This window comes from Vicugna pacos, chromosome 32 (assembly GCF_048564905.1).
Source record: "Vicugna pacos chromosome 32, VicPac4, whole genome shotgun sequence".
In the NCBI taxonomy this organism is placed as follows: domain Eukaryota; kingdom Metazoa; phylum Chordata; class Mammalia; order Artiodactyla; family Camelidae; genus Vicugna; species Vicugna pacos.
In genome coordinates this window covers 18796832-18812584 of record NC_133018.1, presented here as the reverse complement: position 1 = coordinate 18812584, position 15753 = coordinate 18796832, and the positions used below count along the sequence as shown (strand labels likewise).

The 15753-nt window shown below is 42.0% G+C and overlaps 1 non-coding gene across 1 annotated transcript; it reads left to right on the top strand.

Moving 5' to 3' along the window:
- Positions 1-1670: 1670 nt before the first annotated feature.
- TRNAN-AUU (transfer RNA asparagine (anticodon AUU)) lies at positions 1671-1743 on the top strand. The gene has a single exon. It is a non-coding gene; the product is annotated as a tRNA-Asn (tRNA).
- Positions 1744-15753: the final 14010 nt, after the last annotated feature.

Genomic DNA, 15753 nt, shown 5'->3' with positions numbered 1-15753 from the left:
TTTGTAAAAAGTTTATTTGTGTCATTTTTTTTTAGAGTCCATATATAAGTGATAACATATGATATTTGTCTTTCTCTGTCTGGCTTACTTCACTAAATATGATCATCTCTAGGTCCATCCATGTTGCTGCAAATGGCATTTTCATTCTTTTTTATTCCATTGTATATATATACCTCATCTTTATCCATTCATCTGCTGATGGACACTTAGGTTGCTTCCATGTCTTGGCTATTGTAAGTAGTGCTGCTATGAACATTGAGAATTTCCTTACTTTCTAACACAAAAAGATGTTCCAAGCACGTCTTACACTTTCCCTACACCAACTTTGACATCAGCCATTTCTCTAAGCATCCCTGGTTCCCTCTGGTGGAGAATGGCATTTAGAAACCAAGTTCTGGATACTAGATGTGTGTGTTCATCACTATGGGATGTCATTGCTCTCCTCTCCCAGGGGACAGATCTAGGGCCTGTATGTATGCATGTACATTCTTGCACATATTTACACTTTGGTTTATAACTCTACCTATAAATATTAAAAACCATGACTTCACACCAATATCCAATTCCAATTCACAGGGTTTGTTCTAGTTTTTCCCTTTTCCAGTGTTACTACTCCCCTCCCCAACAGTGAGAAACCTGGCCCCCATCATCATTAGTATACTTACTTATCCAATCATTCCTCCTGATATGTAACCAACCTCCCATCACCACCACCATCCTCTCCCAGTCATGAGGCCAACCCTGTTCCAGATAAGTGTATTTTAATGACAGGGATGACGAGTATGTTGATCTCTCTTTTTTTTTTTCTGGCTTGGTATCCAGATTAAAATGTCTTTAAGTACGAAAACTTACCCAACCTTCAATGGCTGTTATCAATGAGACATGAGTGGAAGGAAGTGCTTGATAAAGATTTAGAAACTGAACACTTTCTAATTCATCTAAGAATATTTGAGGCATGTACTTATTACCAGACACCTCTGCTGTCCTCATTTGCTGCAGACACAACAAGCCCTACATCCTGGGTCCCAGGCAACCCTGTTATTTTGAAGGCCCTCTGTTAAGCAGAAGGGAGAAATTTTCTATAGTTTTCTCTTTATTCGATGCATTTGAAGAATTGGGTCTGACAGTTCCCCCAATGAAGCCATATTTACCAGATTCTTCTCTATGATGACGGATATTAGAGGAAGATTGTAGGTAGTGGGAAATTCACCAAAATGTTTTCCAGTGACCAGGGGAAGTGTTGCCAGCTTTTTGTTCTTGGTTTGGTTTGCTTTTGAGTCTGCAAGATTAAATCTTGTTTCATTGCACCACCTGCTGGCAATTTTTCAGAATTCCTCATTCTTCCAACAAAAGGCAAAAAAAAAAACCTTGCTCAACAAAGATTAAGTCTTTTTTTCTTTCACTTAAAAAAAACTCCTACTCTAAAACTGAAAAAAAAAATTAAACAGAAAAAAAAATCTGGTTTTGTGTGCATGGACAACTTCTCTCTTCAATATATGAAGCATTTATCGATGCTCAGGAAGACTGTCAGTCAAGTGTGTTGAATCTGGTGTCTGTGTGTCTCTCCTCATATTCCAATCCGTGCAGTAATTATAGCAGGATGTTAGCAATGATGTTTCCCATTAAATTTTAAAATTTAAAAGAAAATAATATTAAATTTAAAAATGGAGGGAGGGTATAACTCAGTGGTAGAGTGCGTGCTTATTACGCATGAGGTCCTGGGTTCAATTCCCAGTACCTCCATCAAAAAATCAATTAAATTACCTACCCCCAAAAAGCAAACAAAAAAACCCAACAAAAACATAAAAAGAAAAAAAAATACATGTATGTATATGTATACCTGAATCACTTTGTTGTATACTTGAAACTAACATTGTAAATCAACTACACTTCAATTAAAAAAATTACAAAAAAAATTAAAAAATCTACTCACAAGAGCCAGGATGGTAGAAATATTTCAATGTTCTTTGTCTTTAATAAAACAAAAATTCGCTTTCCGTGTTTTCAACAATGAGACTATATCACCTTTTTATTGTGACATATACACAAAAAACCCATAAAATATATATGTAGAGTTTAAATAATGGTCATAAAGAGAATCTGTGTAACTAAGACATTACCAACAACAACAACAAAAGAGTAAGACACTGCCATCGCCCTAGATATCACCAGAACCCCTTCCCTGATCATAACTTTCTCTTCCTTTTCCCTAAGGTAAACGCTATCCTACTTTTGGGGCTAATCATTTGAGCATGTATTAATTTTATACCAGAAAACAACTAAAGTATTAATTTTTTAAAAATTATGCAAAAAATTTGGTGTAGCTATTTAATCTGGAAACCTACACGGTTATTTGTGCACTTAACAAGTATATATTGAATTCAGCATCATTAGTCATTAGGGAAATACAAATCAAATCATAATGAGACACCACTTCATACCTGCTAGGATGGCTAAAGAGAAAAGACACATAACGAAGTATGTTGGCAAGATGTGGAGATATTAAAACCCTCGTACATTACTAATGGGAATGTAAAATGGTGCAGCCACTTTGGAAGACAGTTCAGCATTTTCTCAAAAAGTTAAACATTCAGTTACCATCTGACCCAGCAATTTTGCTCCTAGCTGTGGTCCCAAGAGAAAACAAAACATACGTCCACACAAATATTTGCAGCAGCACTATTCATGATAGCCAAAAAATGGAAAAAACACACATTTCCATTACCTGATGAATGGATACATACAATCTGTTATGCCATACAATGGAATATGATTCAGCCATAAAATAGAATGATGTACCTGCTACCATATGGAAGAACCTTGAAAACATGCTAAGTGAAAGAAGTCAGTCACAAAAGGCCATATACTACATGAGTCTATCTATATGAAATGTCCAGAATAGGCAAATCCAAAGCAATAGAAAGTAGATTAGTGGTTGCCAGGGAATGAGGATGAGGGGAAGGGAGAGTGACTGCTAATGGGCACAAGGTTTCTTTTTGGGGTGATGAAAATGTTCTGGAATTACATTGTGGTGATGGTTGTATAACTCTGTATGTACTAAAAACCACTGAATTGTACACTTTAAAGAGTGAATTTTATGACAGGTTGATATCTTTTTTGTGTGTGGGGGAGGTAATTAAGTTTTTTTATTTTTATTTTATTTATTTTTTAATGGAGGGACTGGGGATTGAACCCAGGACCTTGTGCATGCTAAGCACGCGCTCTACCACTAAGCTATACCCTCCCCGACAGGTGACATCTTAATGTGTCATAAATAATATATATTTTGAACACTTCCTTTGTGTCAAGCACCACGCCAGGCAGTGGGGTTACAATTATGAGCAATGTGAGACCGGGCTCCCGTTCGCAGGCGGTGTACACAGTGTTAAACATTACATCACACAAAAGAGATCTAAGACCTTCAAAGGGAAAGCCATATCCAATTAATAACACAAGACTTCCCAATTATTTCTGCCTAGAAGAATTTTGTTATGATTAAGTAAAGCTCTAAATCTCATTTCTCAGTTGAAGGAATCAGAGGCTGATGCCGGCCCCCACCCCCGCAACCCTCGCACCCACCGTTAGTGTCACTAACAAGTGAAAAGAGGTCTTGAATAGAGAATGAAAAAGACAAAAGCATCATGCTACATGTCCACTTAATTTTTTCCTACTTTTTATCTTGGGAAATTTTTAAAAGAAGAGAGGAAAGGAGGAAGGAAGGAAAGAAAACTTTTATTTGTGAAATACACATACAGAAAAGAGAAAAAAAATTATGTACAATTTAACAAAGAATTAGGAGGTGAACACCTATGTAACCGCCACCCAGGTCAAGGAAGAGCACATCGCCGGCCCCCAGAAGCTTTGCGTGTGCTGATTCCCAATCGCAGTCCTCTTCCTTTCCCGCAGAGGTAATCACCGTTCGAATTTTTATGGTGATTTCTTTGCCCTTCCTATAGTTTGACCACTTACCTTTGCATCTCTACAAAACATAGATCTGTTTTTTCTAGTTTGGAACTTTCAGAAGTGAAATTACACTTTGTTTGCTTGCTTGTTTCTAGTTTGTTTTTTACGCCTGTCTTCTTGTGCTCTGTATTAGGTTTTTAAGACTCATCTGTACTGCATGGACTGTCATCTGTTGGTTTTCACTGCTGTGATGTTCTGCTGAATAGAAAGTACACAAAGGATTTACCTCTACTATCACCGAGGAACAGTCAGCCATTTCCTGCCTCGGGTTGGAAGAATAGTGCTGCAAAGGGTATTCCTGTACATTTATCCTGGTACATGACCAGGGGTTACTCACCAGATGCAGGGTTATTCCCATGTTCAGCTTTACCAGATCACAACTAACTGGCTCCCAACGTGGTTCACACTCCCTAAAAGAGTTTGACCCTCCTGTTTTCAAAATATCTTTAAAAATGTATTTCATATGTATGGTTGGTGACTTAAAAAAAAATCGAAGGGGGTTTTCATGAAAACTGCTTCTGCGCTGTTTGAAACGGGAAGATAAGCACCACTTGCCAGAAAAGAACACTTTAAAGAATTGACCAACTGCTCAGCACCTCTTAGTTCTCTGCTCTGTTTGACAACAGTGCAAACATCACCATTTATACAACTTCCACACACCTACCAGGGGACTCGCTGTTGTTCACAGTACATTTTCACAAACAGTATTTCATTTAATCCTCATAACAGTCCTGAGAGGTAAATGCTCTTATTGTGTATTTTAGAGATGAGAAGACTGAGATTCAGCGTTATCAGCTATCCAGAGTGTCCAGTACATTCCGGGGCAGGGACTTGCAGCTCTGCTTATTTCTTTTCATCACACCTTAACACAGGAACCTCAGATTGTATCTTGTTGTATAGAAAACTTTGTTGTAAAGGACTCACTGTAACCAGATCAACAGAGCACTGAATACTCCCCAGGCAAGTGTCCGTCCGACTTCCTCATTTGGGTTTTGGCCGTGAGGCCCGTTTTGATCAACGCTTCCAAAGATTCAAAAAGCACCTGAATGAACAGACTTGCACTCTTGCACACCTGCCATTGCAGTGAGGAGGCTATTCCTGAGTTACACGCTGATCCCACAGGGAGGACGAGAGACACCTGGTACAGAGCTGTCCCAGCAAAGGCCAGCCCACATCAGTCAACCCACAATGGAGTGAGCTGAAGGAATATGTATGGCTGTCTGTCCCCTACAATAGACTGCTGCTTCTTCTACTGCAAAAGCTAATTGACACCATCTGGGCTATAGGACTGGATCTGTCATACAGAACCCTTCTTTGGAATGGTACCCAGGATCGTGAGGTTTTCTTATTGTTGATTTATATTTAGGGTCTGTTCTGTTCTGAATGTTTGCCCCCCAACCCAAGTTCACATGTTGGAATCCTAATGCCCCATGTGACAGTGTTAGGAGGTGGGGTCTTTGGGAGGTGAATATGTTATGATGGCAGAGCCCTGGCGCATAGGATCAGTGCTCCTATAAAAGAGACCCCAAAGGGCTCCGTAGTCCCTTCTGCCATGTGAGGACAGAAGTCTACCACCTGGAAGAGGGCCCTTACCCGGCCGTGCCGGCACCCTGATCTTGGACTTCCAGCCTCCAGAACTGTGAGAAGTACGTTTGTTATTATAAGCCACCTAGCCTGTGGTATATGTTTCGTTATAGCCTGAACGAACTAAAACAGGGCCTAACATTTTGAGCAGTGGATGAGATCCATATTACTTGCAATATAATCTCAAGTTCACTCAACATTTCAGAAGTTCACATACATACATATGAAATGTATCTGAAACGGAATATTTGGCCTGCAAAGCCAAAAAAATACTTACTATCTTTATCGAAAAGGTTTGCCCAATTATAATTTGCCCCCTGGCCCTGGAGCAAGGGGTTCACTTTCCCTCGACAAAAGGGAAGCTAACATACTTGGAGATCTGCCATCAAGGAGGAGGGGGTGGGCCAGAGAGGTGTTGAATTTCAGCAGCAACCAGTGGAGTCCACCACAGGGCACCAGAGCCAGCCACTCCACCTGCCTCTGTTATCAGGGCTCGGGGCATATCTGAGGCACAGGACAAAGTGGGCATCAATCAGTTACAGGGAAAATGTCACTGGAGGAAATGAAGTAGGTTGGGGAAAGGGAATGTTTTCATTCACCAGACTTGAAAGGCTGGACAAAGTTATTATCTTGATAGCTCTTCTGTTATCTTTTGAAGAGCCAGAGATGATAAAGTTGGCCTTCATTCAGCCATCCATTTACTCAGTATTTATTAAGTATTAAGGACCTCCTGGGAACTGTATTCTTTTGCTAGGACTGTCGTAACAAAGTACCAAACACTGCGTGACTTAGATGACAGAAGTTTATTGTCTCACAGTTCTGGAGGCCAGAAATCTGAAATCCAAGTGGCAGTAGGGGTGGTTCCTTACGGAAGTTCTGAGGAAGACCAAGTCCCATGCCTCTCTCTTAGCTTCTGCTGCTTTGCCTGCCATCCCTGGTGTTCCTTGGCTTGTGGACAAGTCACTCCAATCTCACTTGGCTGTCTCCTGTGCCTCTGTCTCCAGATGTCCCCTTCTCCTAAGGACAGCAGTCGTTTTGGATCAGGACCCACCCTAATGACCTCATCTTAACTTGATCATCTGCAAAGACCGTTTCCAAATAAGGGCGCAGTCACAGTCACGAGGTGGGGGGTACGGGGGGGGGGGTCAGGTTAGGATTTCAACCTCTTTTGGAGGAACTCAAACATAACAAGAACATGTTTTCAGGCTTACAAGGCCACAGCATACTTAAACTCAGCCTTAAGGGAGGGGGGAGGAGCCGAGGAAGGAAAATAGGAAGCAAAGAGGGAAAAACAGAAGAGGAGAGAAGAGAGGAAAAGAAGAGTAGGCACAGGAAAGAGAGAAAAAAAAAACAGAGAAAAGTTGGAAGGGGGAGGCAGGACCGACTACTTAATTTGTGAGGCCTGGTGCAACATGAAAATGTGGGGTCCTTTATTTAAAAAAAGAATTTCAAAAGGGTGCCAGCAAAACACCATGCACAAGGTTCTTCTGAGCATGAGGCCCTGTAACTCCCCTGTGGGGAGGACTGTACTAACTGCTGTCTTTTGTGTCCACATAAAGGTTTCCTTGTTTGCATTTTCATTTGTTTCTGTGTTCTTTATGAGGTACCTATGAAACAGTTTATTCTTTTTACAACAGGTCCATTCTTGGCTTAGGACCCTTCTAAGATGCTATCTCTCAAGGAAAAAACAGCTTATGGACAAGGGGGCTACCCAAAAGAGAAAAGCTCTTCTCCCAGCCCCCTAAGTGTCTGAGCAACTTCCTAAGGCTACCCAAGAACCACCTTTCCTTTACTCCCCATTGTTTACATCCTTAAGAAGGATTTATAACTTGGCATTTTCAGAGGTTTTGCTGCCTGCCAGCTTGACTTTCTTAGGTAGTTTTCCCAACATCTCCCCGTTCAACCAATCACTGTGGTCAAAAAGTCACCTTCCGCCTCATTCCCTGCCAGCAGCCAAGCTCATAAAAACACAATGACTTGTGGCCACTGGACCTAGATCCAACTTTCCTCAGCTTAGCAGCTAGACCTCCTCACTCCCAGTCTACCCCACCCTGTTCACAGGGCACGATCTCCCACTGTTTTTGATGTCATCCTTCCGTTTTAGTCAAGGCAGTCTCTAGAGTCAATTTCCACTATCAAGTCTACCTCCAAGACCTTGCCCGGCTATTCCTATACATAAACCCCGCCGTCCTTTCCCTCTGAGTGTGAACTCTTCAAGGACTGGGGCTAAATTACATTCATCTTTGAATCTCCAGTATCCAACACAGTGTACATATAAAAAAGATAATGTTTTCCACAAAATGTTTATGGAATTAAGTTGAACTGACACAGGGGACTTCCAAAACATTTATAACTTTTATGACGCAAAATCACCTCCATGTTTCTTTTCTGGCTCGTATTCAACATTTCTTTCTAATGATTTCCTGAGTAGGATTCCTGACTAGGATCTACCTTTAAGCAGGAGAGAACGTGTGCTATATATATATATGTGCATATATTTTTTTTTGGTAATACTTGTTTTCAACCTTGGCACATACGAGGCACCAAAATGTGTCTTTATGGCGCCCTGAAGTCTTTTAGAAACATAAGAATTCATGGGTGTGTATATGTCCATGTATGACTGAAAAATTGTACTGAACACTGGAATTTGACACAACACTGTAAAATGATTATGAATCAATAAAAATGTAAAAAAAAAAAATTCATGGGGAAAAATAAAACTTAGGGAAAATCCTTTCTCCCTAAAACTTTTATTTAACACACCTGTAAACAAGAATAATATTGTAAAATTTTTCTAAAATCAAAAATCAAGCTCCTTTTGATCATATTCTGGCCTCTACATTTCTAGGCTCAGTAATTCTGCAGCAGGGCCTTTTCGACAGTCCCCAAATTGAGCTTTCCATTCAGCCACACTCGCCTTTGCCGCGCTGTCTCCCTCCGCCCTCTGGCTTTGGAACACAATCCCGCCCACTTCCGGTAGAGGCGTCCACAGCGCGGGCGCAACTCCTGGAGCCATTCGCCGACCTGTCGAGTGCTGACGTACGCGCATGTGCAAGAGGAAGCGGAGAGGGAGGGGGCTGGTTAATTGAGCGGGAGAATGTAGGTCCACCGAACTCACGCGACTGTCTCCACCCACCTAAATAGACGGGCGGAGCCCAGAGCCGCCTCCGGGTTCCGGTAGCGCACGCGCACTGAGTGCAGGAACGTGGCGGAGGATAGAGGGCGAGCCTTTACGCATGCTTATTTAAATAAGGCAAGAGGCTTCTCACGTCAGCTTCTTAACCCGCCTCCTTTTTCTCCGTTTTACCCGCCTCTGACTTTTAAAGTGCCAGAGCCCGTTTTCACCGAATTGCTTTTTTTTAAATTAGGCACTTTGGGGAGGAGGGGGGAATAAATTAGGAGTTTGGGATTAACATATGCACACTATTATACATAAAACAGATAAACAGTAAGACCTACTGAGTAGCACAGGGAAATACATTCAGTACCTTTTAATAACCTATAATGGAGAATAACCTGAAAAAGAACATATATACATCTGAGTCACATTGCTATACACTTGAAACTAACACAACATTGTATTTTTTTAAATATATTTTTATTGAAGTATAGTCATTTTACAAGGTGTCAATTTCTGGTGTACAGCACAATATTTCTGTCATATAGGAACATACGTATATTCGTTTTTCATATTCTCTTTCACCATAAGTTACTACAAGATACTGAGTACAGTTCCCTGTGCTATACAATATAAACTTGTTGTTTATCTAGTTTTTATATATTAGTATTTGCAAATCTCAAACTCAGCTTATCCCTCCCACCCCCTTCCTGCCCCACCCCCAACATAGGTTTGTTTTCTACGTCTGCGAGTCTGTTTCTGTTTTGTAAATAAGTTCCTTTGTCTTTTTTTTTAGATTCTACAACACAACATTGTAAATCAACTATACGTAAAATTTTTCTAACATTTATTTACTTATGATTGTATTATTTAATCATTTTATTTTGGCAGTGGGGGAAGTTAATTAGGTTTATTTCATTTTAGAGGAGGTACTGGGGAGTGAACCCAGGACCTCATGCATGCTAAGCTTGTGCTCTGCCAGTTGAGCTATACCGGCGGCAAAACTTTTTTTTAATTACGCATTTATGGAGAGCCTATTGTGTGCTGGGCCCATTTACATTGATTGTCTCCTGTGCGCATTTTCCAATTTTTCCTTTGTAATAATTGTCATAATTTCACTGATATGTATATTTTTGCGTAAATTTCTTTCCCTGCCCCAGTTGTATCATTTTCTTGGAGGCAGTTCTCTGAGGTGGGAGGCAATGCAGTATTCTGGGCAGCTCTTTCTAGGTCCAGAGGTCTGAGATTGAACCCTGGCTCCGCCACGGGCTCTTTTACTCTGGGTATCTTAACTTTCGTGAACCTAAGAGTTTGCTGATATTTAAAATGAAGATAAGGATACCCACCTCCATCATAGGAGTGTTGTGAAAACACATGTACATTTTTTTCAAAGTAAGTACCAAGTACTATGCCTTGTACCAGCTATCTATTAAATAGTAGTCTTTAAGTGGAATTAGTCAGAAAATAGTTTGATAGCTTCTGTAACATAATTCTAGATGGTTCTTCGGGAGGATTTACCTAATTGCCAAGATGACTAGCGATAGGTAATGGTTCCTGTTTCCTCACAGTGTTGCCAGTATCACAGTCCATCATTTTTACACATTTTTCTAGTCTAGACAGTATGTAATAGTATGGCAGGGTTATTTTAACTTTCATTTCTTTAATTGCCAGTGAGGTTGTGCATTTTTCCTTGGGATGATTTATTAGCTATATTTCTTTGCCTAACAACTATTTTCAAACACTGTAATTGCCACTGGCTGTTTCGTGCAGACATTATGTTAGGTTCTGACAAAGCATTTTGCTGACCAGTTTAAAAAAAAAAAAGAGGGGTGGGGAGCTGTGGACAGTAAAAGTAAGCTTTCCAAGGGAGGGATAGAACAAGAGATCAGAGCTCATCTCTGAAAGCAGCACTGTCTGGCAGAACTTTCTAGGGTCATGGAAACGTTCCCTATCTTCACTGTGCCCTAGGACAGCCAGCTGCCAATGTGCTTACTGAACACTTGGAGTGTGGCTAGTGCAAGTGAGGAATTGAATATTTATTTTTATTTAACTTAAATTTCAATAGAAATTTAACCAACAGCCAAGTCATTGATGGCATAACCTAATCCTGAAGATTAAGAAAGGAGAGAAAGAAGGGGGAAAGAGGGTCCGGTCCCCACAGAGTCACCCAGAAGTAGCCTTGTACTGTTTGGGGAAGGAAAATACCTGTTACTGAGGGGGCTGTAAAACACTGAGAGTCTTGTCTCTTAAAATGGTTTTAATCTTGACCTTAGGATTGATTTCCAGTACTACTGTAGAGCAGATAAGTGGCTCTGCTGAGCACAGCTGTATTTTAACAATTCTGTTCCTCTAGTGTGGTAATTGACCCAGAAGTGACCATTTGTAAAAAAATTTGAAAAAACTTTTCATTGTTCTGTTTTCAAAAACATTGCTTTTTGAGGGAGAGTATAGCTCAAGTGGTAGAGAGCATGCTTAGGATGCGTGAGGTCCTGAGTTCAACCCCTAGTACCTCCTCTAAAATAAAGAAAGAAATAAACCTAATTACCTCTCCCCTCAAACAAAACCAAATAGACAAAAAAATTAAATAAAAAGTATTGTTTTTGTTAAACCCAATGTTTAGTCTTTCTTGTAATACATTTTTAAGCATGTTTAAAAGGATTAAATTTCAATGTGGTTGTTAAAATGCTATTTTTATGGGAATTTAAGTGCAGCCATGTATTGTCTTTAAAAACCAGATGTTGTATCATTAATTTCTCAAAGGTACAATAAAATCCTAAAAGTAAAAAAAAAATGGGGGGGTGGATCACATATATATGAAAGGACTCAAATTTAGATTTTTGGCATTGTTCCCAAGAGAAACAGTCCCAGAGTCAGTCTTGAGAAGAAGGGTGTGCTCAGTTTGCAAAAATCTATCAAGCTATACACTGATGATATTTCCTCTTTTCTGTATGTATTTTTTACTTCAGTAAGAAGTTAGATAACATTTGCTGCACTTTGTGTTACCCTCATTAAGCATTTCTCTAATTTTTAATTTAGCAGAAATCTCGGGAAATATCCAAGTGACTGTGACTCTCTCTAGACATCTGAGAGCCCCTAGAGGGCGCTCATTCTGCATCAGCGACTTTTCAAAACAGCTTTATTGAGAGAGAATTCACTTACCACGCAGTTCACCCGTTTAAAGTGTACAGCTTGATGGTTCTTAATATATTCACAGAGTTATGCATCCATCGTCACAGTCAGCTTTAGAATATTTTCATCACTGCGAAACAAACAACCCTGCCCTTTAACTATCACCCTCCTATCTCCCTGTCCCCCAACTCCCCAAGTAGTCACTAATCCACTTTTTGCCTATCCTGGACATTTCATATGAATGGAAACAAACAAGGTGTGCCTTTTTGCTTCTAGTTTCTTTCACTTAGTATAATGTTTTCAAGGTTCATCCATGTCATGGTGTGAATCAGTACTTTATTCCTTTTTATGGGCAAATAATATTCCATCACATGGATAGATGGCATTTTGTTTATTCATTCATCCTTTGATGGACATTTGGGTTGTCTCCAGATGGGTCTTTCTTGCCACTTCTGGGAAGGCTGAGACCCAGACTGCTCAGCTCCAGAAGGCCCCATTCTCATATTATTTAGTTGGTGCTCTCAGGAGTGGACTCCAGTGAAAACGGCAGTCCCTGGAGTTGACAACTTAGTAAGCACTGGACAAAACCTTGAGATTTCTTACCAGGGTGGAGCATCCAGACTTCCAGCCAAAGCTCTCTGCCTAGGAAAGTGTATGCCTCCGCAAGGGAATGTAGCTGTGGGCCTGTGGAGGAGTCTCTCTCACCCTAGACTACACAGGAAAATTTCCTTCACCCCAAGCTGTTAACAAGGTCTTGAGAGGTGCCCAGCTGAAGTATAGCCATTCAAATCTGGCAAGTAATTATCAGAAGGGTGTACAGGACAGGAGCCCTCAATCTTGATGTTCCTTCAGTATTAAGGAGTAGCCAGACCATAGCACCTATTTTCCATAAGGAGAATAATCTCATAGATTTCTAACCTGCCCATGCAGCTGACCTGCAGAGGCAGATAAGCCTTAACCTGCTCCAGATTCTTCTCTAGGAGACAGTCCTTGCTTTCTCCAAGCTAGGGTCTGATTAGGGGTTGTGAAAAAGCTTCCTGCAGGGGTGGGCCTGAGGCCTGAGGCTGTGTCTTAGCCTGGCCTAGGGAGAGAGAAAGCTAGATCATGAGGCGCCACTCAGCGGGTGGCAAGGCAGCTCTGGACAAAGCCACAGCAAAGGGACAGTTTGTGCCAGGATAGAACCTCCAGGGACAGCTGGCCAGGAGGAGAGGAGAATGTCTTGAAGGAGAACCACGGAATCTGCGGCACGACTGGCCCAGGGCAGACTCTGGACCCTCACTGGTCCAATCATGAGTTTGGGATTGGAATCTGGAGAGAGCCAGTCAATTTCTGTCAGTAATGGGAACCACGGTGGAACGATGAGCATGAGAAAACTGATTGGCAGGATGAGAAAAATGAAGGAGACATGGGGAGAGAGAGAGAGAGAAAATGGCTTTGCTGTTGACAGCTTTCCAACACTCTTGTATCATTAATAAATTTCCTTTATTGGATAGTGTGAGATGGTGTCTCTACTTGCAACCAGAAGAAACCTTGGATACGGCAAGAAGATATGCTCTATGTCAATTACCTCCTAATGTGACAGAGACACCCAACAAATTAACTATAATTGATGTGATACACGTAGAAATCAGAGCAAAATTCCCATTCCAATGGGAGTAAAGAGCAAAGCCTGTACAGGAGCCCACGGGTAATCAAAGAAAAGCCATCAAGATTTTTTTTTCCCCTATGAGATTGGTGAAGAGCTTTAAAAACAGTAATACTCAACGTCAGCAAAGGGGGAAAAAACAGACACTCTTCTACCCGATGTATGGAACTGATACAATTTTTTTGGAGGGCAATTTGGTGATATATATTGAGAACTCAAAAATGTATATATAACATTTATATGATTTATTAAGGAAATGCTCCCAGGAGAAACTGGTTAATAGACCGGGGGAAAAGGATAAGAAAGACGTCAAGTGAGCGCAGCCAGATCCCACAGGGAGCTCTAGAACAAAGATTATACATCAACAAATATCCTATGAACCACTTAGAGGAGGTGCCCAAAATAGGCAGATTCCTAGACAGAAAGTAGAACTGAAGTTACCAGGGGCGAGAGAAGGGGGCAGTGGGGAGCTATTGTTTAATGGGCACAGAATTTCAGTTTGGGATGATGAAAAATTTCTGGAAATGGATGGCGGTGATGATTGTACAGTATTGCGAATGTACTTACTGTACACTGGAAAATGATTAAAATGGTAACTTTTATGTTATGTGTGTATTGCCACAATAAGCAGAAGAATCACACAGAAAAATAAAGAAGAAAAATCACACCTGGGTTGGTTCGGTTTGAGGTCAGAGCCTTCCCACTCTTGTGTCATCCTAATATATGGGCCACCCTGGAGGGGCGTCGATGCCCTGGCATTTCAGCTCTCGGCCCGAACAGAGAAGTGGCTCAGTAGCTCAGGGACAGTCCTCGGAAGAGCCAGAGCTGAAAGATGCAACAGGGATGGACACACAGAACTGGGAAGGGGATCTGAAAAGACCAAGGTGGGCACCAGCAGTGACTGCTCTACCCGGTCTCAGGTCACCTCCACCAACTGGTCAGCAAGTCACCTATTTTGGGTATGACTGGTCACCTGACCACAGTCCTCTATCGGAATCTAGATAGAAAACCAAACTTTGTGCCAGACAGGTCGACAAAGGGAATTTAACGGTGGGGAGGGGTTCGTTACAAAGGCATTGGACGCGCTGAATGGACACTAGGAAGAAAGCAGACAGTTCAATATGAGCAACCGAGGACGCCACTCCCACATCCAGGACTGGAGGGATGAGGGAGGGGTCCAGAGCTCCTGGGCCAGACCTGTAGGCAGGAGAGGCCGCCCCATGCACTGTCTGCCAGAGACACAACCCAAGGTGGAGAGAGAGAGGAAGAAATACCCCAGCTTCTCCCTCCCTCCTGCCTACCACTCAGGCTCCTTGCCATTGTCTCCCGTGGGCTGAAGGTGCTGGAAGTGAACTGACCAGAGGTCTGAGAAATGCAGCAGCTCGCAGGAGAGGGTTCCCCTCCCCAGCAGAGCAGAGCAAGGCTAGGGTGAGGAATGGATCTGAGGACAAACTGGTCAATGACCAGCACATTTGTTATCCTTCTATCCTACAGAGACGTACTAAGTGCAGGTTGTGTGCCGGGACTGTGCCAGATATTGGGGGTACAGCCTGGTATCAACAGCACAGAGAACACAGTTGGTAGCAAGACAGAAGTGCTTCTGTGCAGCAGGAGGAAGCCTCCACCCAAGGAAGGCTGCCTGTAGTCCATACTGTACCTCTGTGCAAATCAGAAAAAACCCCTCCAAGAGGACACAGCCCCATGGGCACACGGCTTGGCGAGCAGCTGGGGCAAGCACACTCCTGGGCAGGATACTGCCTCCACAACGGGGCCTGAGGCTCCTGCTTCCTTTCCAGCAGGAATCTCCAACCTGAGGACTAAGGACTCCCAGAGCAGGAGTCCCTGAAAGCACATCACTCATTCATTCATTTGACAAGTTATGAAGCAACTACTAGGTGCCAGGCATTTCTTCTAGGTCCTAGGGAGACCGCAGTGAAAAAAAATCAAAATTTCTTTGACTTCAAATATTGTTACCGAGCACAGACTTGCGTAACCGAGGTGCAGAGAGCCAAGCTCTAGCACTGAGGGTTTGCAGCAAAATAAGGGTTTATTTGCAGGATGCCAAGCAAAGAGAACAGGCAGCTCTTGTTCAAAAGACCCCAGCGAGCTCTCTGATGATTTTCAGGTTTTAAAGACAGTGTTAGGGAAGAGGGTTCTAGGATGCGTGTTCAGCTTATGGCGGTAACAGGGTGATGTTTCGGGAATCTCAATCATCAGCCTTCCGGTTCCAACAGTCTGAGGTCTACGTGATTGTGGTCAGCATGTGGTCAGCATCCTCCACCTGGGTTGGGGGTCTTAGCTTTTGCAGAACAAC